We start from the raw sequence: 25,961 nt of genomic DNA, 5'->3' as shown, positions 1-25,961 counted from the left end.
CTCTGAAATCTAAAAGAGACTTTATATTTCCAGCAGTAAAAAGTGGTGATATTTAGTAAGTTTAGATACGGTATGACCTCATATAATTTATCGCTATTGTCAATTTGACTATTGTCAAATGCAAATTCTGCTTCATATTCCTGTACTGCAAACGTGATATCGATTCTCGTACAAAAGGAACAGAAATGTCCTTATCAAAAGACCAATACATTTTTTCTTCAGGTAAAGAATGATATCCTGTAAGCAATAATATTCCATTAAATCTTCTCTTATAGGCTTCAGATGCAATAAATTCTGGGATTTTTTTCCTGAGTGTATATATTTGTCTGTTAAACGAGAAGAGTGTAAATGTCTAAACCAAAAAGAAAATCGAAAATCTGTGCACTAGTTTTACCTTGTATTTTGTCTTTTATAATTTCTCTTCTTTCTCTTTCTTCATGAGACATAACTAACAGTTCTTTTTTTTTATCCACTTCAAGATTTCAGTCTTCTGCTTTTTAAACTTTTTAGTGTGACTATAACTGCTTTTAGAAGGCTGAAACTTACTTCTTACGTGAATTTCAACTTCCCCAGCAGTATCATTTGGTAAAATATCATTATCATTATTTAAAACATTGCCATCCCTTTCTTCTTCGTTACTAGCTTCTGCAATCAGTTTCATTATGGTCATTATTAACATTTCTTTTTCCGGTCTTTGAACGGCTTCTTCTAATGTAAGATACCTCGTTCTAGGCATTTTTAAACAACTAGAACATCGAAAGGAATGAGTGAAAAAGGAGATTGACTACCCGATTCCTCCTGACGTTGCGTCAGCGCTACACCTGTTTTCCGTTCCTTCCCAACACAAATATAAACATCTGACTGATGTAATGTGTTGATAAACAGTGACCTTGATTAAAAATAGATCACTCACAAAGACGGCGATTCTTTCATTAAATATTTTCAGCAAAAATACCCGATCGAAAATTTTGCTTAAATTTTGCTAAAAGTATTATAAACAAAATGATTGTTGAAGCCAAATTTTTTACAGAAATAATCCTCATAATATTCCCTACACAAAATCATCTGCTGGTATAAAATATCTTAGGTAGTTATATTTATATACGCATTTATTTTGACCGTTGCGTCAACGCAACACCAGCGACTAATGGGTTAAGTTAAAGTTCAGTTACGTTAAATTAATAAATTGAAAAAAAAAAACTTATCTGTCGATAGATGGTGAAGCAAGGATACCCACTGGGGTACCTGAATACTGGACTACCGTCGAAACACACGAAGTGAACCAAAGCAAAAGCAAGTCTTTAAAATACTGCAATATAGCTCGGCTCCTGAACGAAGAAGACATCAAGGCAACTCAGGATTTCTTTCAACCCGGCGACTCGAAGTGACTAAGGTGGAGCAGGCGTGGCCCATTCATAAAGGAGTAACCATGCAAAAATAACGTTTTCCGGATTCATCTGCGAAAGTTCAATTCTCAACACGTGGAACACTCTAATAACAGAACATCGATGCTACCAAGTCGAAACTGAATAAAAACCTTCTAGATTCGTCAAACGGCGGTCAAAAGATATAGTAGCCATAACCCTTGGTAGAATTAACAAATTCTATGTGAGATGCAAGCTGATAGAATCCCCACTAATGGCCGATTGAACAATGGGGGTCCGTTGAATAATACGAATGCGACCTGGATTTTGTTCTAGGTCAAGGCTTCTTAAACGTTTTCCTGTCGCGACCCCTTTTTATCACTGACATTTTTTTCCGCGATCTCAGGACCCCATAATATTTACGAAAATTTTGGGAAACCGCATAAGCATTGCGCAAATCCGACACACGCATGAGTGAAATTGTCAATTTTTTCACTTGTGCTGTATACTACTGCAGTTTTATGTTATTAAATTTAATTTCTAATTTTAAGAGATAAAACAATGCGAAAATTTTAAATACGTAACAGACGAAATGACACCGTCACGTGCAAAGCAAGTAAAATGAACGTTTATATTACAAAAAGAATGAGTCGAAACGTTTTCGTTTTTTCTTTATCTGTATTGTCTTGTAAATGTATCTATTTTCAGATACATTGTGTAAAAATATGTCGTAATTGCAACTTTATTATAATAAGTTAAAGAAATATCAACTCTGCTGAAAGTTTTGTCCACACCCTACTGCAGGTTCCGCGACCCCCATGGAGGTCGCAACTCACAGCTTAAGAAACTGTTTTAGGCGAACAGGCTGGCTTCATGGATGGATTTTGTTGTTAAAATGGGAACACAAGCTTGTGTCTGTTAGTCCGTTAGAAAATTCTAAATAAAGCATCCCTCCTTTCATTCAACGACTCCGAATGTGCTTTACTTACTCAAATAGCCAAACAGTATAAATGGAAAATACTTCATATACTTGATAATCTTCTTACAAGCAGACCATTAACGTAATGTATTGAATATGCTGTTGACGAATAACTGAACAGAAGTTAATTACGATTTAGTGTAGTAATGACAAGTTTATTGTAAATGCTTCTGTTGCCCTTTCGTAAAATTTACAAATACTACAATGCACTGAATATTCATCGGGTATACCTTAGCGTTTTTAAATATTTCGGCTGACAGCTGGTATAGATAAATCGGAAATTTATTGTTTGTGGTTAGTATTCTTATTTCTGGTTTTAACAAGAATCGTTTAGAACAATTTCAGTTTTTTTTTTTTTTTTTTTTTTTTTTTTTTGTAATATACTATCAAGGTATGATGGATTTGTGAGCTCTTTTTGTCTAGCAACCCACAGCGCACTTTAGAAATTGTTCTTTATGCATAAATTCTCAAATTATTTTTGAGCTAAATGTACAAAATGTTTAAAACGATTGATTGATCTGCTCAATGGTCCCTCTTAAATTATGGATGATGTAAGCTTAAAAACAAACATTTTAAGGTAGGTTATTTAATATTTTGTCATTATAACAGCTATTAGTAAAAACATGGGATTTACTCACTTTTTATGAATGTATCCGAAAGGTAAAGTATTTGCTTGGGCCTTATACTAAAATTCTAATTAGGAAGCTGTAACTTATTCTCACAAGTTCCTTTTAAGGAAAGTATTCCGCAGTTTACATAATTAGCCCTGCACAAAATTGCGAGAATTATGTTATAAGTCCTGCTATATGAAATTAACATAAAACTGATCATATAATCTTATAACAACCGCAGAGTTTGCTGGTTTCGACAATTATTGAACCGTGGAATTATTTAACTGTTTAACAGAAACATAAATCCAATTTAAAAAAGTAAACAAATATCTCTGATCTACTTTTTGCGGTTTTAAAAACTCAACTAAATTGCAACCAAAACAATTTCTTTGAGTTATAAAATTTCAATCTGAGGCAATTTCCCTTAATTGGTTTAAACAGTTTCTCCTTTCAGAGCAACAGTCTCTGAGTAGGATGTACTGCATGTAAGTTCGTATAGCAATTTACAAAGCTATACCAGTGCTAAATTTGGCTTCTCACAGTACAACAAAAATTATTATTGAATTCATTCAACAGGACTGCCATATGGCATAATTTCCAATAAGCTTATTGTTAAGATTAATATCTTAATCTCAAATTATGCCGTTTACCATTAAATGTGCACACTATTATTGCGACTAAGAAAATAGATTAGAATTTAACTTACAGCTAACTGTTAGTAAAATTGCTGAATATTTGTGACAAAATAACATATGCATCTAACACGAATGCAAACCAATATCCCTTACAATGTCATCCATGAAGACATCCCTCACATTAAAGTTGGTAACCTTCAGCTGCTTTGCTTTTATCAGTTAACCAAACAAATAATAGTTATTTTTATCTTGAATGAATATATATTTCAGCTTCAATAAAAGTATTCTAAAAATAACTTTCTTAGGAAGCAGTAAAAACTATTAAGTGCATGTCATTAAAATGCATCTTAATCAGCAACGTCTTAATGAATATAATTCAAAGGATATGCATTATTACGCTAAAGCTTTAAAAAAAGGAATTTAAACTCCAGTTAGGAACACTTGAATTAAAATTCTAATTAGTATACCTAACACACTGCGAATCAAATAAACTGTTTTAATTAACAACAAAAGTAGATTAGAGTTACTTACTTATATCTGTTAAGTTTTTTTTCATTAACTTTATTTTAAACTGTTTCTGGTAAATTTACAAGCTTAAGACTTTAAAATATATTCCATAACTTAATATTTTATTTTCAGAAAAAAGCATAATTTTTAAAATGTAATTTTGCGTCTGTGCAATTAGATGAAGGAAAAGAAGTGTAACAGTGTGAAACAGACATAATAAAGTTATTTATTAGGCTATATCGTTTCCACAAAATTCCTTATATAAACTTTATTTTCACTATTGTTGATCGTGTGAAAATATTTCCTAATACAAAAATGCCTTAATAAGGTAATTATTAGTATTTATCTTAATTTTGGCAGTTTTAAATTAAAAATAAACAGTTTCATAAAAATTATGCTGGCATTTTGTACATTTCCACGGACTTTCTAGTTATACTTATCGAAAACATATGCTCATTCTAAAAAAAATAAATAAATAAATAAAAAATAAATACATAAGACGAAAAATAAAGAAAATGCAAATCGCAAAGTATTCATTTGTTTACTTGTTAGTGAGTAAGAAAATTAAATTCTTAAAATTTAAAATTTATATGTATATTTGCTTCATTGCAAATATACATATAAATGCATTGTTTGCTTAAGGATCTACGAATATAACAATTGCGAAAATAACAGCCGTATAACAGCGTTCATGAACGCGGTATATCATTAAAATATGAGTTAACAACATTCAGTCCTAAACAAAAGCCCTAATAAGGTGAAAAATAATTGTCGATCCGTGAAGTGAAACAAATTCGGCAAATGTGCATTTCCAAAATAACTTTATTTATACGGAAAAATATTTATGCTTTGATGTATATAAGAATCAAATTTCGTGAATTTAAATTTGTTTCCCTAAACACTAAACCTCCAACAAATTAAAACTGAAATGATACACATCTATTATGCCTAGCATGACGTATATAAATTTGTTGTTATTTAGCGTAAAGTGTCCCACTACAGGAAATCGAACAAGAAATGAAATATTTCATTTGGAATGGTAAAAAAGAGGTTGTTAATACTTTAGAAGAATATTATCAATAAATTAACGCGCTTATTCAAAATAAAACGCCTCAAGAATACGGTATGATTCCTAAAAAAATGCTTGAAAATTAAAAATTCTTGCGCTCTCTGTTCAGAATCAATGGATGTATAGAACTGAAAGAGAACCAAATAAATATTCAACGGAAAAGATGGATGGAAACTAAATTACATTAGGGAGAAGGTATTTTGAATTATTAATTTCGACACTCTTTGCGCCTACATAAAGATTTTAATATTTTACTTGGAATTCCCGAATGTGACGCATTTCCAGTGATGACATTCTTTTCTTCCTAATGTTTACTTCTGAGAATTTTCTATTATGACGCGTAATCAATAAGGCATTTGTAGTTTTTTTACAAATGTTACACTTGTTACTGCGTTCATGGAGATGAACTGTTGTCTCGATGACTCAGTGTGCCTATTTGCAACTCTGTATACATTTTTTCATGCTCAGAAATGGTAAATCAATGTCTATTTCTGAAGAAAATATTCTGCATCTTTATTAAAAATTCATGTTTTTAGACTATTATTCTGGATTTACTTATATTTCTGTGTATTTTAAAAATACTCTTCCGTGTAAAATCTAATATTGTGTTGAGTTGTGACTAATCTCACTTGTCCAATAAGAACATCAGCACAAGCCCACGAAATTCGTCGTGACAAGGAGTGCAAGACTGCGCTTATCGTTTGCAAAAGCTTTGAGCACCGTACAGGTGACAGTACGTCTTCACTCAGTTCACGGGTCCAACGGTCTCGCATCCTCTCTTCCCCTACCAACAGCCTCTCCAGAGGATTTTTACTTATACTTAGAGTGCCGAATGTCACAGAGATACTGTACATTTACAAACACCTATGACTCCTTCGGGATTCGAACCTCGGCACTTAGGTATGGTAGTCAGCGTCGCTAACCACTATTTCGGTTGGATGGCATATAATCTAATAAACTCGTTATATTAACAGAACTGAAAAGTATTCACGCAATTAATTAAAAAGAGCAATTAATTAAAATTCAATGTGATACATAATTTGTTAGTGATGATTTGCGGTGATCAGGCACCAGATGCTTTGCGATTGTGACTAGAATGGTGATAGATGTAGCCCGCACACGAATAGGATACATGATAGAAGAAGAAACTTGAAAACTTTAAATACTTTTAAATAACAGAAAACATAATTATATTTTCTTGAAGAATAATTTCTTTAGGACATATGTTCTTTTCTTCTCATCACTGAGGAGGTGGCAGGCATCCCATCATTCTGTATAAAGTTATGACATTTTGGAACAATGAATATTGAAGCAGCTGGATGCAAGCTATCCAAGTCAGAGGCGTAGAATAAAAAGAGCTGTGCACTTCAGCGGGGCCTGTAAGGTCACATTCTTTGTTCTGTATGAACAACGATCGAACCGGAGTTTTCATATTGCGAAGAATAGCATGTGGAATTAATAATGTATGTGACAGAGTTAAAATGGCTATTTGCACATTAAGTTAGTAATTTTCTTTCACATTTTATAATAAAATAGCAAATTATTAGTAATTTTCTTTCATAATTTATATCTTAATTATCCTCCCTTCAAAGAGAAAGAGGCTTGGACATAGGAACTTTTTCTTTAAAAAAAAAAAAAGCATTACAGCGTAATGCTATTTTTTTTTTTTTTTTTTTTTTTTTGTAAGACAGGACTAAACATGACATAATTATATTTATTATACGGATTCCTATAGTAGGCAGAAAGACTTATACAAATTTCAGGTACACTGGATGGGATATTTACTGAATATGGCAAAAATAACCATTGCTAAATGGCGGGACATAACATAGAATGAACTTTAACATTATGCGATAATGTAGTCCATGCAGCTGTAATTAGTTGCTATAGTTCATCGATTGTGGCACTGGCAATCTTTGTTCAATCAATGTGCATGAAAATCCGTACAGCGAGATTTAAAGAACGCGTCGACCAAAGCAGAACCTTGGACGGTTGTGCTTCGAAAAACGGTCTGACATTTCGATCCTTATCGTTGTTGTATAATTTATATTTACCTTCCCATTTCCGAAAATGCAATAATTAATATGATCTTTTTTATTTGTCTTCTTGAAAAATACTGCGGAAGCGCTGCTACGTAAGTGCGATTGTTAATGTGTGCTAGCACTATCTTTGAATTCATAATGTAATGATCTCTATAATATATGTGTCACATTTCTGCTATCCTAACAAAAGCTATATGATAATCCATATGCAATGAGTCGAATACTATATTTCTGTTGATAAGTAACTCTAGGCTGCAGCTTAAGACAAGAGAAGACCAGATATGGAAACCCATACTATAACTCTCGTTACTGGGCATGCAGAACAACTCAGAAAGCAAGATTCCAAAGCAAGATTCCTTTCCCTTGTGATGCCATATGCTCAGTCGCCATCACGATGTTACATGCAAAACGCGTTTCGTCTGAGAAGGAGGTATTACTGTATGTGGATCATTCAATGCACTACTGGAGACGTTTGTGTTCGTTCTACTGGTAAAAGGTAAACAAAACTATGCCCTCTATGCAATCAGCATTGCAAACTAATTGGTGCATCACTGAAAGCTTAAACTCTACAAACTCATATTCGCTTCTAGATTACATTATAGAGTCAAACCAAGAGCGGGCAGAGATTTCCAGGGCAGCGAAAAAGTCTCACAATCCACCAGATATTTATTACATCTCAGTCATAATATTCTAAGGTTTATGTTCATTTTTCTAACAGTTAATCTTTAGCTAAAAGTTACTTTCTTATCTTCTTAAATTTCAGCTTACAACGTCCGGCTAGAACGTATTTTCAGAATCGCGTTTGAATGCAAATGAGGAGAAGTATTTAACTGTGAACTGTATTTTCTACTGACTTCGTTAGAGAGCCAGTGATTCTGAATAGCGCGCGCTCGCCTTTTTATGCTACTCCCTCTCTTAAGCTATTATTACGCTCAGGCTCACTTTAGGCCCTTGATAGCTTCGACGTTAGTCAGCATTAAGCGACCAACTCTGTTAGAATCTATATCGTTTTAGTTAAGTTTTATTGATTATTATTCCTGATTTCAAACCCAAGTATAGGCTTCATTGTAACTAAAATTTCAAATAAAGTTAACAGACGACTTCTTCTTGAAATCGTCTGTTAAATTTATTTGGAATAATAAAGGGTAATTTAACGCTTCTCACGTTTTGTTCTCTGTCTCGCGACCTCAAGTGATAATTCGCTGATCAGTTCTTAAGGTTCCTCAATTTAATTGTAACCTAAAGGTACACAAGTTGGAATCTTACAATATGCAGAGTAATGTGTAGGGATAATATTATTTTTTGTATCCAGTTATTTATAATTCCAGATTTATTATCATTTCTCCTTTCTGGTTCCTCATCAAAATGCAAATCAGTTTGAGTGAGATTTTGGGATTGTGAGACAGGAAGTGTTCCTATCTCTCGAACCCCGTTACTAAGTTTCGCTAGCTCTGATAAAATTGTAATTCTTCGGCTTTGGGTTGTTCTTGCGAAAGTTTAAATTAATAAGCCTAGGAGAAGTTTTAAGCCAACTGCGCATTAAATAAATTGTGTATGCTATGTCTATTAGGCTTACTTTAAATCTTTGGAACTGATTTTTAGTTTATATTGCATTGCCAAATTTGATGGTTGCTTTGTAAGCAAAAGAACACATTTTATTTTCAAGTTCTAATTTAATAAAATGGTTATTCTAAACATTTTCAAGACTCTGTTGTTATTTCAGACCAAACTATAATTTTCTCCAAGTCTGTTAGAAGATTGATACTGGTTTATGCTAACTCTGTAATGTTCTTACTTACATAACTAAAATGGAGAAAAGCACCTATATTTGCTGTTTTAGTAGCGTCCGGTAAGAAAATCAATTATAAAACACAAGAATAGAAAGGTACGAAAATAATATAAATAGCCCCACATGTAATAATTTCAGATTATTTCTTTACTTTTAAAAAAATAAAAATACATTAAAATGTCATGGAAAATTACAAAAATACATGAACCATGTTTATCTGAACTTAGATTTTGAAGTTATAGTTAGTAGTTAGTCTGCCCGCTAATTTTCAGTATTTCGGTATATAACTACTAACTACTAGTCTTGCACTGGATTCGAACTAGTCTTCTATGAGATGAGTACGATATTTTGAAGTAATTATATTCATTGTAAAAAATGAAGATTCACTCAGGTAGGAAGAATAAAAAATGATGTCAAATGAAATACAATCTCTTTTTAAATTAGGATACTTAACTCTAATTAGATTCTATAAGTTAATTTTAGGTTCTGTTTTGCCTTTGTGCTTTTAAAAATATAACATTTTGATGAAAGAAAAGAACTTCATTTTCCTCAAAAGATAAAGAAAATAAGTTATTTATATTTTTCGTTATTTCATCTACATCAACACTGATTGTCAAAATGCGTATATAAATTACCAATTGTTCCTGAATGTACAATTGGTTCTAGTCAAATAAATTGTTAGAAACATTTCTCAAATGCTCAGCATTGCCAGTTATTCATAAATGAAACAATTGGTTCTAGTGTAATAAATTGTTAGAAATATATCTTAAATTCAAAATGAAAAATTATTGCTTCCTCTTAACATTTCAATTTGTGGCACGTACCTCTGTTTTTTGACAATTCATCAAGAATACTTTTGAAATTTTTCAATTCATTCTTCATCAGCTGGGAAGAAATTAGGTTTAATTTGTTTTGAAAGACTGACAAATACAATTCATTGAGTTACTATTTAAGTCTTTCCTTGCAATTGTAAGCTCAATTTAAAAATATGATTTGTTTTGCCAACAACAAAATCTAAATCTATCAACTAAATTTCATCGCTAAGTTCAATATATGTCTTCTGTTTTGATTATACAAATTGTTTTACCTCTCCTAGTAGGTTCTTGAATCTTTATAAAAATATACCTCGACGTATAAGCAACGAATATTTTCATGATAAAATAGTTCTTCATTCTCGGATTCGTTTTCTTCTAGTTGAAAGCAAATCTTACTTCACTAGAAGCATCTTTCTCGAACTGAATTCACAATTTTCATTAAGATTCCATTTTTTGAAGCTGAAAAAATATTCAATGCCCTCGTCGGGAATTGAAAACTGAACCTCTTGAATACTCGACGAGTGTGCTACGGTTCCAGCACGAAGGTGTGTAGAGAAGAGGTAGAAAATATCTTTTATACTCCCCCTTTTAAAGGGCGACTGGGGATTAGGGCGCCCAATCGCCAAATCCTGGTGGTGACGAATTATTGTTTATCAACATTTAGTTCGGGCGTCAATGTAGAGTCAATAGGATTTTTTTAAGCAGGTGACGTGGACAATGAGCAATGCCATTGCTGGAACACGAATCTGGACCTCTCGAATACGATTTTAGAATGCTACCGTTACACCACGAAGGCATGCAGAAAAAATGGCGAAATTTCCTTATATACTCCCTCTTTTAAAGGGCGACTGGGAATTAGGGGACGCAGTCGCGAAATTCTGATGATGAAGAATCATCATCCACCGCCTGTTTTAGTTCAGGCGTTACTGTGGACACATTAGGACTTTTTTCAATGTCAGAATACTGAAGAAATGTGGAACGTCCTCACCGGGACTCGAACGCTGGACCTCTCGAATGAGCGTCAAGTGTGCTACCATTACACCATGATGCATGCAAAAAGGGGGGAGAAACTATCTTATAATATGATTTTTATAAAAAAATATGAAATATTATATTTTATGCTAAATATATCTTCCATTCATTTTCTTTCAAACGTATATATGCTAAATATGCAATTTGAAAGCGATAACGTAGGACATAAAAGTGTTTTCTTTGTATTTACTCATATGTAATTAATTTCTTTTCGTAAGACAAAATGTTGAATGAGAACACTAACGGAAATGATGTAAAAACGCAGTAGTTTAGAAACATTGCATATTGTCTTCTTAAATAAATACTGTGTTCTACAGAAGATAAAAAAAGGCAAAATATTTAAGAGTTCATTTTTGCTTTATTTTAAATTAATATATGATTACTAATTAAATAAAAACATAAAATAATATACATTAGTATTAAAATATATAATTTTCCTTAATTTACATGTTTAAATACTTTACAACAGTAAGAAAGCAACTATTCGCTCGGAGTGACTAAATGCGTTAGAAAATATTACATTATCTTATTATTTTAATGATGGTGCTTGTGTTTGTCTCTCAGAAGAAGAAATTTAAGAAAATGGTTTTACAGAATTTTGACTAATCGAATAGTTCCTAAAATTAAAGAAATGTAATTTATAGGGAAAAATCAACGCTGAGCTTTTAATTTCTCCGTGGGAAGCAATAAGTTCGATAGATAGAATTCTTCGAATTATCGAAGTTCAAGCAATCTCATTTCTGCTTTGCGTAGACACTTTGATAGTCACTCAAGATTTTCAATATATCAAGATTTTCAAAACCTTCCTTTAAAACATAAAGTATATTCCTTAGAGCATAACAACATTATTGATAGCGTGACATGTTTTTAGCAGATACATGAAAACACACTTTCAGATTCGATTTTATTTTGAGAAATATAATTTTCCAAAAAGTCTTTTTTATTTTGTTTAATAGTACTCTTAGAAATAACCTCAACTTTCTGTTAAAACATTTGAAAAACGCCTTTTTTTAAGCGCAAAAATGGCTTTGTTTTAAAGCAAAACAAAAACTGCTTAATTCATTTTTGCTTTAGTTTTGAAACTTTTTTCCCTTTTTCCACCGCTTTAGGAATCAGAAAATATGTCATGAGGGATTTGTTCGAAAAATGTTACTTTTCATAAATATTTAGAATTGTTTAGAAAAAAAGAATCAAATATATATAAATTCAATAAATAAAAATCCAAATTGTGAATGATAAATCTCTTGAAAGCATGGATGTTTAACTCTAGTTTTGATCTGAGAAAGATTTTCATCTTGAAAGTAAAAATATAAAAAGACAAATTTTTAACTCACAAAGTTTCTTTCTTTATTCAGGTTTTCTTAAATATAGGCTGCTAGTGAAGTACAAAGAATGTTAAATTTCGTTCGTACGAGAATACATCTCAAATGGTTTTAAAATAATAAGCATTTGGTAATGTATATTTTGCAGTCCTATGTGTATAGATGTATTTGACAAATTACCTGAATTGATTCACATTTGCAGAAGGCGTTAAACGAAAGCAAAGTGCACATATGGAAATTCAAAAGCATTTGCAGAAAAACTTGTCGAAAACAATTGAAAATATATAAATTGATAAACATTTATAGATGCAATTAGATGAAAAAACAATACAAAACGAACTGAATCATAATGTGCACAAAATGGCAATTTCCTTCACGCTATAAAGCACTGTTTTCCAACGGGGCGTGACCGCCCTCTTCAGTGAGCGCTGCAGCCTCTCACTACGGCGACACTGGATCCAGAGGAAATAGGGCATTAAGACAGTCAAGAAGGGTAGCCATGGCATATTTACTGATTCAGGAAATTAATATAATAAAATATTTTGAAAATACCTACTGTTTTCATTAATAAACGTTTAAATAACTACCTGAAATTTTCATTTTATTGTTACCAAGTAAAGAAAACATTAGGTATACGTGTACCTAATTACGGAACGGAATCACTAAACGGAACTAGGTAAACATATACCTATTTTCGTTTAGTATTGTCGGTGACAAGTCTCTGCAAGTTGATAAACAAAGACGCGATTCACTCAATCAAGCATATTTCGACAAAAATATTGTGAGCTTGTAATGACATGTTTACAAAGCAAGTGCACAGGCATCACAAACAAGTAAACGTACAACAAGTTGATTCACCACAGTCTTATTTTTATAACTATCTCTAATTCTCTTGAAAAGTTAATTATTTAAACCGTGGCCAATTTTGCATCTTAAAATGCCTGAATCTAAGGCGAAATTCCAGCAGTATAGTACTGATTATCGGAAATATGGATTTTAGCACTTTCCTATAAAACAATCATTACCTACGTGTTTAATTTGCCAAGACTTGTTTCAGACAATGGAGACAATGACAATGGAGCCTTATAGTCTACAAGAGCATTTAAATAAAATGCATGCTGATAAATAGGGCAAAGATGTATCCTACTTCCTGCGATTTTAAAAGAAATATTTAAAATAGGAAACTATATCAAAGTTTTTTGCGTCGTCTTCTAAGCAAGAAAAAGGTAATGTACGAGCGTTATATAATATTTCATTCTTAATCTTAAAAGCTGGAAAACCTAACATAACTGGCGAGAAATAAATCTTGCTAGCAGTTACAGAGGTAATAAAAGCATTGTCTTCATTATAAGACGCCATCAGTTATCATCAAATCAATTCCTCTGATTAATAATTCGGAGTAAAGAAGAATAGATGAAATGGCTAAAGACGTTGAAATATTGGGCGATTACTGAAAGACTTGCAAGTTTTCCACTCAACTTGATGAATCAGAATTGTAAAGTCTTTTAACTGGTGAACAGAGGTTTTCGTGCATATATATTTACTACACACAATGAATGAATATAAACTGAACATAATAAATATTTGAAGGCGTTGTTAATTGTACTGAAATTTTGATATAACTTGTAAACACATTTGTGAAAAACGGAATAGTAAATTTCAGAAATTTAGTCGCTTATTTTCAATGACTGTTTGGCAGAGGAAAATATAATTTCAATTCAGTAATATATCTATAATTGTAAAACATACTTAAGCAGATGATTCCAGTAAATGATGGTAATATTTTTTGTCATGAAAGAACTCTTGCATAAATAAAAGCAATAAAATATTGAAATATTTTAGCAGCTTTAAAATAACACTCAAGGAAAATTATTAATATTTAATAAATAATTTAAATAGGAAAACGCACCTTATGAGAGCAAACAATATCTCTAATTAAATATATCTGTGTTCCCATAATTGTAACAAATTTAAAGATAAAACCTTTTAATGGTACTCCCACGAATACAGACGGCTCAGCTTCACTTTTTCATTACATATTTTTTTTCATACAAGAGTTAAATTTTATGCAAAATTATGATCATTGAGAAGTAATATTCAAACTTACTTTACATGTACAGATGAACGCATGACTTTTAATAATTATGAATGAATTGAAACTGCTAACGTTTCATAACATCAAAAATCTTTACAGCTTAATAAAACCAATAATAATAATAAAAAAAAAAGAAAACTTATTTCTTTGATCTTAAAATTCTCAATCGCAAAGGAATTAAACCCTTTGATAGAAAAAAAAAATTTTTATCTTTCTTACCATTATATTCATGCATTGGTAATCCAGTATTTCAAAAGGTATTTATTATAGCTAACACTATTTTCAATCAGATTCAGAGAATTTAATATCTAAAATTTACAGTTATTAATAATGAAATTCTTCTTAGCTTTTTTAATTCTCTGAAAATTACACAAGACATTTTAATTTTTATTACTTATGATAGGATTTACTTAAACCAAAACAGGCCCACCAGCGGCCGAGCGGTAAAGACGCTGAACACTGGTAGTTCGGTCCGAGGTTCGAATCCCGCGAACGGGCTGGCTGCATGGGCGTTTTCGTGGTTTTCCCCATGTGTAACGTGTATACGAGCCAGTTTCCCTTGGAAAGTCCTCCACGAAAGGCATCCCTCCCCTTAGGCAGATAGCCCTAGTGTGCTTTGCCGTAATTAAATACACACTTAAACCAAACTTTTAATATTGAGGTGTTTATTGAATGCAAGATAATTGTAATTATAGCTTTTAATTTGTATCTCATTCCTCTATCTCTGATACTAACAAATGAACATTTCTTATCCAATCATATTACATGCCATATAGGTAAAGACTGTTTTCTACAACTCGCCTATTTCTTTATCGAAAGTTTTCTACTCTCTGTTACAAACATTACTCAAAGTTCCTTTATGAATATACTTAACAAATTTAAATTACATCTATTAATTTAAATTCATTAAAAAACTAAAAATGTTAAATTCCATTCCACAAATTACACTTTAAATATATTTAAAAACTAATTATTTTTTTGTGTTTAAATTTTAATATCATGAAATTAATTAAATTAAATTTAAAATTTAGCACTTAATTTAACATCTCCACAATTTTAATTTTTCAATCTTACAAGCCTCAGCTTCCACCTTAAATCTGTCTTTGAGAGTTATTATTTGCATTTAGCCAAAGTTCATTCGAACAACTCAACTCGACACTTTCCTTTAAACAAAGTTCATGAGAGCATTAAAGTTAAATAGCCATCTGAATTGAACTGCGCGGGCGTTTTCGTGGTTTTCCATGTGCGTAACGTCGAGACGAGCCAGCTTCCTTTAAAGCTTCCCTAGTAAAACCTAACGGAGGAATGCGTTATAAAGAAAAAATAAACCTTTTATGTTTATATAGATTTTTGATTTTTCCCTTAATATGAAATTTTTCTGCATTAATTATTTTTTTGAATTGATACTTAGTTGGTTAGATAGTTAAGATACAATAACACGCCGAATAAATACTAATTCAGAAGACAAACAACAAAAATCAGCGTTCTATTTGCAAAATTTCCACAGGACTAGTTTCGATGGTTTTACCGAACCACCATCCTCAGCTGCAAAACCGCAAATGAACAAGATAGGAAAAAATTATTAGATAAGATAGGAAAGCCTGGACAAGAATAAGCAAGTGGCGCCATCTGTTGGTGAAACCAGAACTAAAACATAATTTCTTTAAAGGCCGAAGGCAAATTTGGATTGGAATTAGGATCGTTAACTAGAACAGAAAGATTTTTATGAATGTGAAATGCCTATAGAAAATCCAGTTCTCCAATGGAAGATGTTTTTTGAATAATTTTGGCAGCAGAAAAATTGAAAGTGTGATTTTCGGACCAACAATGTTGCGCAACAGAAGACTTCTGTGTTTCCTTTTTTTCTAACATATGCCTCATGTTCCTTGAAGCGAAATTTTAAGGCTCTCTTAGTTTGGCTAATGTAAATTAAACCACACTGGCAAGGAATCCTATAAATACCCCAGGAATTCATATCCGGGATGGGGTCCTTAAGTATGGAACTCGGAATTTTATTGATGGGAGAATAAACAACCCGAAAGTTAAATTTCTGCAAAATATGTGCAACTTTATAGCTAATTGATGGAAAGAAGGGAATGACAACAGAATTTTTATAATCTCCTAAAACAAGAGTGTGCCTTTTAGTGTGTTGAGATGAGAATTTTTTAACTGCTTGATTAATAATGTTGGGTGAAAAGCTCCTGTCAATAGCTATTGCTTTTAAATAATTTAGTTCTTCATCAAGGGCTAGTTTGGAGGAGCAAACTTGAAGAGCACGGAAAACATAGGAATAAACTGAAGCTAACTTTTGTTTAGTCGGATGACATGATTTAAAGTGTGGTGGAAGGCAAACCGATGAAGGTTTACGGTAAACCGTAGTACTGAAGTTGGATGTTGTACGTGTGACCAGAATGTCGAGAAACGGAAGAGAATTGCATGTCTCAAGTTCAAAAGTGAACTAAATAGCAGGATCAATAGAATTCATTGTTGAAAGAACTTTATTTAAATCATCTTTATGACCTTCAAACAGGGTAAAAGTATCGTCTACGTAGCGGAACCATGCCGGGAAGTTTAAAGTTTCAAACAATTTTGATTCATAATAATGCATGTAGATATCAGCCAGGATGGGGCTGAGGGGGCTTCCCATGGCTAATCCCTCAGTTTGCTTGTAATATTTATTTTGGAAAACAAAATGTGTTTGCTTCAAACAGAGTTGAGTGAGAGAAATTAGCTCATCAATTTCGATGCAAGAGAAATGAAATTCGCGAAGTCTGGTTTCTAGACATCTTAATGCACCCTCCACCGGGACATTGAGGAATAATGATTTTACATCAAAAGAAACCATGAGTAAATTACTAGGAGACATGTTTTTAACCTTTTTTAAAAACTCTATTGAATTTTTATGGTGTAAGTGTTATTGTCTAAGAGAGTGGAAAATCTAGAAACCAAATATTTAGCTAATGGATACGAGGCAGTACCTAAATTTGATACAATAGGGCGGAAAGGAATACCACTTTTATGAATTTTGGGAAGAGCATATAATCTGGCACAATTCGCAACAGATGGGATAAGCGAATGTTTTAAGTTGCTTGAAATGATTTGCGAAGATTTGATCGCAGTTTTTATTTTTGACAAGTCGGAAGGGGAAGGATCTTTAGGGATCGGATTATATGGTCCTTCGTTTAAGAGTTTAGTGACACCATCGATGTAAGTGTTCTTATCCATGACGACTGTCTGGCCACCTTTGTCGGCCTTTGAAATGATAATATCCGGGTTAGAATGAATTTCGCGCATTGTAGCTCACCAATGTCCCGGTGGAGGGTGCATTAAGATGTCTAGAAACCATACTTCGCGAATTTCATTTCTCTTGCATCGAAATTGATGAGCTAATTTCTCTCACTCAACTCTGTTTGAAACAAACACATTTTGTTTTTCAAAATAAATATTACAAGCAAACTGAGGGATTAGCCATGGGAAGCCCCCTCAGTCCCATCCTGGCTGATATCTACATGCATTATTATGAATCAAAATTGTTTGAAACTTTAAACTTCCCGGCATGGTTCCGCTACGTAGACGATACTTTTACCCTGTTTGAAAGTAATAAAGATGATTTAAATAAAGTTCTTTCAACAATGAATTCTATTGATCCTGCTATTTAGTTCACTTTTGAACTTGACACTTGCAATTCTCTTCCGTTTCTCGACATTCTGGTCACACGTACAACATCCAACTTCAGTACTACGGTTTACCGTAAACCTTCATCGGTTTGCCTTCCACCAAACTTTAAATCATGTCATCCGACTAAACAAAAGTTAGCTTCAGTTTATTCCTATGTTTTCCGTGCTCTTCAAGTTTGCTCCTCCAAACTAGCCCTTGATGAAGAACTAAATTATTTAAAAACAATAGCTATTGACAGGGGCTTTTCAACCAACATTATTAATCAAGCAGTTAAAAAATTCTCATGTCAACACACTAAAAGGCACACTTTTGTTTTAGGAGATAATAAAAATTCTGTTGTCATTCCCTTCTTTCCATCAATTAGCTATAAAGTTGCACATATTTTGCAGAAATTTAACTTTCGGGTTGTTTATTCTCCCATCAATAAAATTCCGAGTTCCATACTTAAGGACCCCATTCCGGATATGAATTCCTGGGGTATTTATAGGATTCCTTGCCAGTGTGGTTTAATTTACGTTGGCCAAACTAAGAGAGCCGTAAAATTTCGCGTCAAGGAACAAGAGGCATATGTTAGAAAAAAGGAAACACAGAAGTCTTCTGTTGCGCAACATTGTTGGTCCGAAAATCACACTTTTAATTTTTTTGCTGCCAAAATTATTCAAAAAACATCTTCCATTGGAGAACTGGATTTTCTATAGGCATTTCACATTCATAAAAATCTTTCTGTTCTAGTTAACGATCCTAATTCCAATCCAAATTTGCCTTCGGCCTTTAAAGAAATTATGTTTTAGTTCTGGTTTCACCAACAGATGGCGCCACTTGCTTATTCTTGTCCAGGCTTTCTTATCTTATCTAATCATTTTTTCCTATCTTGTTCATTTGCGGTTTTGCAGCTGAGGATGATGGTTCGGTAAAACCATCGAAACTAGTCCTGTGGAAATTTTGTAAATATAACGCTGATTTTTGTTGTTTGTCTTCTGACTTAGTTGGTTCATTTCTTCTAAATAGATCTGCTTTTTGAAAATATTTAAGTTTTTTTTTTTTTTAATATAATTATATATATATATATATATATATATATATATATATATAATAGTTGTTTACGATTTATAAACGTTTTCAGCGATTCTATTTTTTTCTTATGGTCGAAGTTTGATTAATATTTATTTGTCCCATTGCATTTGATTTAAATAATGATGTTTTTTTTTTTTTTCTATCCTTACTCGACAGAAATCTTTTGGAAATTTTTAAATATTTTTTTTTTTTTATTTTAGAGTCACGTCGGAGTAGATTGTATACTGATGATTAATTGTAATTAAAAATAGAGGTTTTAAAAATGTTTTACCCCATTGAACATTTAGAGGACTTTAGATTAATAATTTTTATTTTACAACTTTGTATTAATTTTTATTTCAAAAATTTACAATCATCCATATAGAATTTCAAAAATATTGCTTTCTTGAAAAAAAAAAACCAAAGAATTTTCAAATTTTTAGCCCAAAAGGCGTAAGCACAGAAGGGCTATTAATCTCGTTTTGGCGTTTTGTGGCGTTTCACTTTTCAAATTGCTACCACCAAATATTAGAGCGCAGCATTATTTAAAGAAATTAAATAATAAAGAATCAGCATGAATGTATGTGAGTAGCAGGAGTCCGACAACTCAGCACGACTAACGGTATCACAATAAAAGAAATGATGAATGCGAAAGAGAGCAGTCGTGCTTCAGACTAAGACTAAATTATATATCAACAAAGATGTAATCTCTCAATCATCACTCTTTTTCTCCATTTCGTAAACAGTCATTAATGTATTCCATCAATACCTAAATAAAATGATTTGGTCACCTAGAGATGTGTGTCATCAGCCTAGAAATTCCTTAGACTCCGAGTTCACATGTATGCGTGTTTATCTCATTTTGAAACAACGATATCTGGAGCCATCCAATTTTGATTAACATAGTCCTCCAAGTGAACATGGGCGCTTGGAAACCCGAATTTGCATTTCAGATTTGTTTTATTGCGTGTTTTATATTTTATTAAAGGAAACGAAATTTTAAAGAATATTTGTTTAACAAACTAGACGATTTCAAAGCTAGCAATGGCAACACTGTATGGAAAAAAAAAAAAAAAAAAAAAAAAAAAAAAACATTTCATCTCCAGCGAACGAGACTGTGTATCGGAAAGACACAAAACGTTTAAAAAAAAAACACTTTGGGCGTAACGTAAAATCTGAAAGCTTTCAGATTTTTTTTTATTAATTTTATGATGATGTATCAGTTATAAGTAATTTTGTCTCAATTTTGATATTTGTATTCAGATTAGATGGTTGTCCATTTTCTCGAATTAACTATTGTACCTATATATATAATTATATACATGTATGCAACTTACACTGAACCAATACTATAACTAAGAATTTTCAGAACAGTTGAGAAATTGCTAACCCATCGGATGTTATTCCGTTATGTTAAATAGTACCATTCTATAAGTTAAATGAATTTAACAAGAAATGCATATTAATTCTATATTTGACTTTATTCAATCTTTTCATTATCAGGCAGCGAATTTCATACAGCCGAGGAAAATGCATTAACAGGAATTAAAAACAATTCTCCAGAAATGAAAGTAATAAAATGCAAATTTTAATAATTGAAGATATATTTTTATTTAGTTGTAGAGACATTAGGATTTTTTTAGAAGCAGATAAGATGAAAAATGAGCAATCGCCTTCGCCAGGAATCGAACCACGGACCGCTGGAATACCGGCCCCGCGTGCAGAACCACTACACCCCCTAAGGCACTCTAGGAAGGCGGGAAAAATACCTTATAGAGTTTTAACCACTAATTTTAACAACCATATAAGTCATCATCAATATTATCGTAATTATCAAAAGTTTAGAAACCGTATGAAAAGAAATATAGAAACAATTAGAAATTAAAAAAAGAGGGAGAGAAAAGGTTTGGTATGCAATAACCCTTAATAAAATGTGTACATTTAGAGACAGACTACACAGACTACTAGACACTACGCATTACAAACTACTATACAGAAAGTACGGTTTCCGTACAGTAAATTGCCACTGCTCGCTTTGAAGTAGTTGAGTTTTTAACCGAAATTCGTTAAAGTTAAAAAAACGTGAAATATATAATAAAACTGATTCGAAATTCAAAATTCGAGCTTTCAGATGCCCATTTCGGGAGGGGGGGAGAAGGATTACTTCATTCAACATTTCATAGCTGTAGGTACCTGTAGTGAAAATATTTGTATGTAGTAAAAATACTTATATATTTTAATTTCTTATGTAATGAAAATGTGTTAATTTCTGTAGGCTATGAGAAATATTTAATATAATTATTCAGGTGTATAAATGATAACCAAATTTTGAATATCAATTTTATCAGCGATGAAATTATAACAGTGATTAAGAGTACATCATGTTGTTTCCGCAATAACCCGAATGATAGGGATAAAATATGTGACCTACAGAGGATAGCAAAATAAAGTACTTACCCCAGACGTTGTGATAGTTGAAGAAGAAAATACAAGTTATTCGTCTACAATTTACTCTATTTATCTTTCCTATCAAAAAATTTTATTGCTGAGCTCACACAAATAAACAAGAAAATTAAATAATCAGATCATAACTATAGTCCTACTATAAATACAGAGCGTCCACTCGTTTATCGATACACTACAGAGCACTATCCATTTGCATCACTTTCTATAAATCACGAAAAATCTGGAATCGAAGATATATGTAGACCAGAAATATACTTATCTTGAAATTTCTTTTGATTTTGAAGCTTCTACCAGTGAATTAATTTGGAGCAGTGCACCACGTGGCGATAGACAATGGATGAGTCTAAAATTGCACAATGAGATCGTTCATGATTCTTGCTTATAAAACCTCATTCCACCCAGGATGAATTTTCAGCAACTGCATATAGAATGATCGTTCATGATTCTTGCTTAAAAAACATCATTCCACCCAGGATGAATTTTCAGCAACTGCATATAGAATGAATATATTCAATAAAAAACTACAGTTGACTTTCTATAAATCAGAATCCATATCATCGGACTTTTCAGGAAAGTTAAACGTGCATCATGAAACGAGGTCGTAGGTGAAGAGACAGTCAGTGAAGAGACAGCCGAAGCCCGTCCTTGAACTCCCAGCAGCAAAGAGAAAGAAACCGGTCCAACAACTGCCACCAAGGGCTTGGACGAAACGATGACGATTCTTGAAGCGGTAGTTTGATGATAGATGCCGGCTTGCTAGCACATTCCCTCCGGCCAAAGAAAAAGCACAGATCACTGCATGAACACTGCATGATAAATGCACTTCACTGACGCTGAACACTGCATAATAAATTTCACCGAAACACAGTTCATTGCACGATAAATTTACTGACGCAGAACACTCATTACAAGTATGATCTGGTATAATAGTTAAATCAAATGAAAAATAGTCAAAAATTATTTTATCATAATTTCACTGTCTGGGATAAGTGCTACACATATGAAGTACAATCAAAAATTAATAACTAATACATATCATACAAGTTACTCATATAGTTACAGCATACACTTTCATTATAATCTGTAGTCAAGTTACAATTTTCTCTTTGTAAATGGAAATTGTAAGCTAATACCTATTTTTACATTCATACATTTTCACTGTTAAACACAACTCTGCATTAATGATCATTTTTTTGACAAGTTTCTAATTATACAGATTCTATAAATTCTTCTGGATGACATCAATTTGCCCTTGAAATTACTAAATACATCTAGACCAATTACTCTACAATTTCATTTTTTTGAACACATTAATTTTCTTCTTCATCTTTTTATTATTGTTATATATGTATATATATATATATATATTTTACTACTCAAGCTTGTTTTAGTAGCACAATTTTCATGTCTAGCTCGTTACTTGTAATGATCACTAAGTGTACTGCAAACTTTTTTTTTTTTTTTTTTTTTTTTTTTGTAAATTCCATGACATTAGTCAAACCGGACCAGCCTGCAGCCAACCAAACGTATGAGTGAAGGTGGCCAACCGACACCCAAACTAATCATGAAATCTCAAAAAAAAATTCTTTTGTTGGAAATAAATCCACTAAATTCCTAACACTTACAAATGTGTGTATGTCTTCTATTTATTTATTTTTCTAACTTAGTGAACAAGAAAACAAGCTCGATGAAATAAATGTTCTTAATTAATCAAATTGAACCTTGGATCAACTCTTTTAAATAATTTGCTACAATGAATTTTTTTTAGTTTTGTGGTCTTCGATATTTTGAATTAAGTAGTTTTTATTTCGAAAAATTTTTATTATTTTGAAAGGTCCATTGAATTTGGGCTGAAAAGCATGAGGTGGTTGTAAAGCCTTTAAAAATACCTCATCTCCAATATTAAATTTTGGTGGTTCTCTGCCTTTAACAACTTTATTTTGAGACTGAAAACATTTTTCTTCGTTTTGTTTCACTAATTCTCTAGTTGCTTTAATGTGTTCTCTCTGACGTAACAAGTATTGTGAAGGATTATCTACCGTTGCCGGTTCATTATTTGTGTCTAGATGTGTATTGAGTTCTCGCCCAAAAAATAACTGTGCGGGAGTAAAACCTGTCACTATGTGTTTAGAATTGTTGTAATATAGTTTGAAAAAAGCTAATCTATCTGACCATTCGATTACCTTATTGGATAAAGAAGCTATGCTTTCTTTCATAGTTCGATGAACTCTTTCTATGATTCCATTAGATTGTGGATAATAAATGGAGCTTTTTCGGTGTTCAATATTGAGATCTTTTAGAAATTTTTCAAATTCTGCTGAACAAAAATTTGAAGCATTATCAGATAAAATTACTTTTGGAATACCAAATTTTGAAAAATAAAGATTCATACACATTATTGTAGCAGATGTAATATTTGACATAGGAATAGCTTCTAAATATCTTGAATAATGATCAATAATAGTTAGAATGAAAAATTTGCCATCATGTGATCTGGGCAATTTACCCACAATGTCAATTGCTAACATTTCTCCAGGTGCTAAATCAGATTTTTTTATATTGCTTGTAATTGTTTTACATGACTTTGGTTTATTCTCCAAACACTGTTGACATTTTTCACAAAAGTGTTTTGTATCTAAAAACATGCCCTTCCAGAAATACTTTTTCTTAATGAATTCATAAGTTTTACTAGTACCAAAATGCGGAGCATGAGCAATCTCTAAACAAGGTTTTACTAAAGAATTTGGAAGAAGAATTTTATTTTCTAAATGCCTTGTCTTTAAATGATGCGCTCTAGGTCTTAATTTTATCATTACTACACCATTTTTTTATCAATAAAATATTTTCCACAAATATCAGCTTTATTATTGTTAATTTGGCTTAAGATATCCTTAATATTTTTGTCATTTCTTTGGTGATTAACTATATTTTGGATGCTTAACTGAGTATTATCTGAATGAAATAAGTTGATATTGATTACACTATTAGATGCTTCAGGAACTCTAGAAAGAAAATCTGCAGGATTGGGAAAACCAGGTATATGTTTTAGAGAGTAATCAAAATCTTGTAAATACAACAACCATCTGGCAACAATGTCAGGCTGCTTATCCAGCTGCATATGAAAAGTGAGTGGTCTAGCATCAGTTAAAATAGTAAATTTTTTGCCATATGAATGTTCATAAAAATGCTTGACAATAGAAAAAATAGCATAAAGCTCACGCCTGATCGATGGGTATCTAGACTCAGCAGGAATGAGAAGTTTCGAATAAAATTCTACAGGAAAGAATTTATCATCAATCTTTTGTAACAGAATACCACACATAGCTACTTTAGAAGCATCAGTGATCAAAAATATCTCATGATTATCATCAATGTTCCTTATAGTTGGTTTGTCCAACATTATTGATTGCAATTTATCAAAAGCATCTTGGCAATCTTGATTCCAAACAAAGGGAACATGTCTTTTAGTTAAGTGTACTATTGGCTGAGTGATCTCAGCAAAATTATGGATTAAATGTCTAAAATAGTTCATCATGCCAAGAAAAGCCTGAACTTGTTTTACATCCTTTGGAATAGGAAATCTTGTAACCTTTGAAATATTTTCTTCAGAAGGAGAAAAACCTGCTTGTGAAATATTGAAACCCAAATAAGTTATGTCAGATTTACAGAGCTGCACTTTAGCTGTATCTAGAGTTAAATTAAATGATTTTAATCTGTCAAACACTTTTTGAAGAATTACTTTTAACTCACTCATACTATCAGCTGCAATAATAATGTCGTCTAGAAAAAATTGAACATTACTACCTTTAATGTCATTTAAACATTTTGAAATTAATGTATGGAAATAAGAAGTGCTATTGCGAGCTCCAAAGGAAAGTCTACAAGGATGAAAATTACCCAGTTCGGTGCAAAATGCCAACTTTTCTTTATCAGAGTCCTGCAAATTGATCTGGAAAAAAGCTGACTTCAAATCCAGTACACAATACAATTTCCTACCAGCAATGTTATGCAAAATCTCAGAAATTTTTGGTAAACAAATTTTGTATGATTCTGTGATACAGTTTAATAGACGATAATCTACAACCATACGAAATTTTGGTGCATTTTTATCTTCACCAGGTAAATTCTTTTTCCTAACAAATATTACAGGAAAACTATAACTTGAAGAAGAGGGTTCTATTATGCCTGCTTCTAATAATTTTGCAATTTCTTGTTGAGCATACTGTTTTGCAATTTTAGGGATAGGGTAAGGTCTAGTTTGAATTGGGAAATTGTGAAGAAGTTTAAATTCTGGTACAACTTTATCAGTAGATCCTAAAGTATTATATGATTTTGAAAACACAGCATAGTTATTCATTAGCAATTCTATCATTTCATTTTTTGCTTGTTCATTTAAATGATCTAGTTTAAAGTCTGATACATTTAATTCCTCTTTTCTAAGTTTAATTACTTGTTTAATTGCAGATTTAGTGTGTTGATTTGTCAAGTCTCATGATTTTTTGGG

Source organism: Stegodyphus dumicola, chromosome 3 (genome assembly GCF_044657685.1).
Source record: "Stegodyphus dumicola isolate Sdum_Otavi_A_Nest chromosome 3, ASM4465768v1".
NCBI classification, from domain to species: Eukaryota; Metazoa; Arthropoda; class Arachnida; order Araneae; family Eresidae; genus Stegodyphus; species Stegodyphus dumicola.
Note: the sequence above shows the minus strand (reverse complement) of the source record.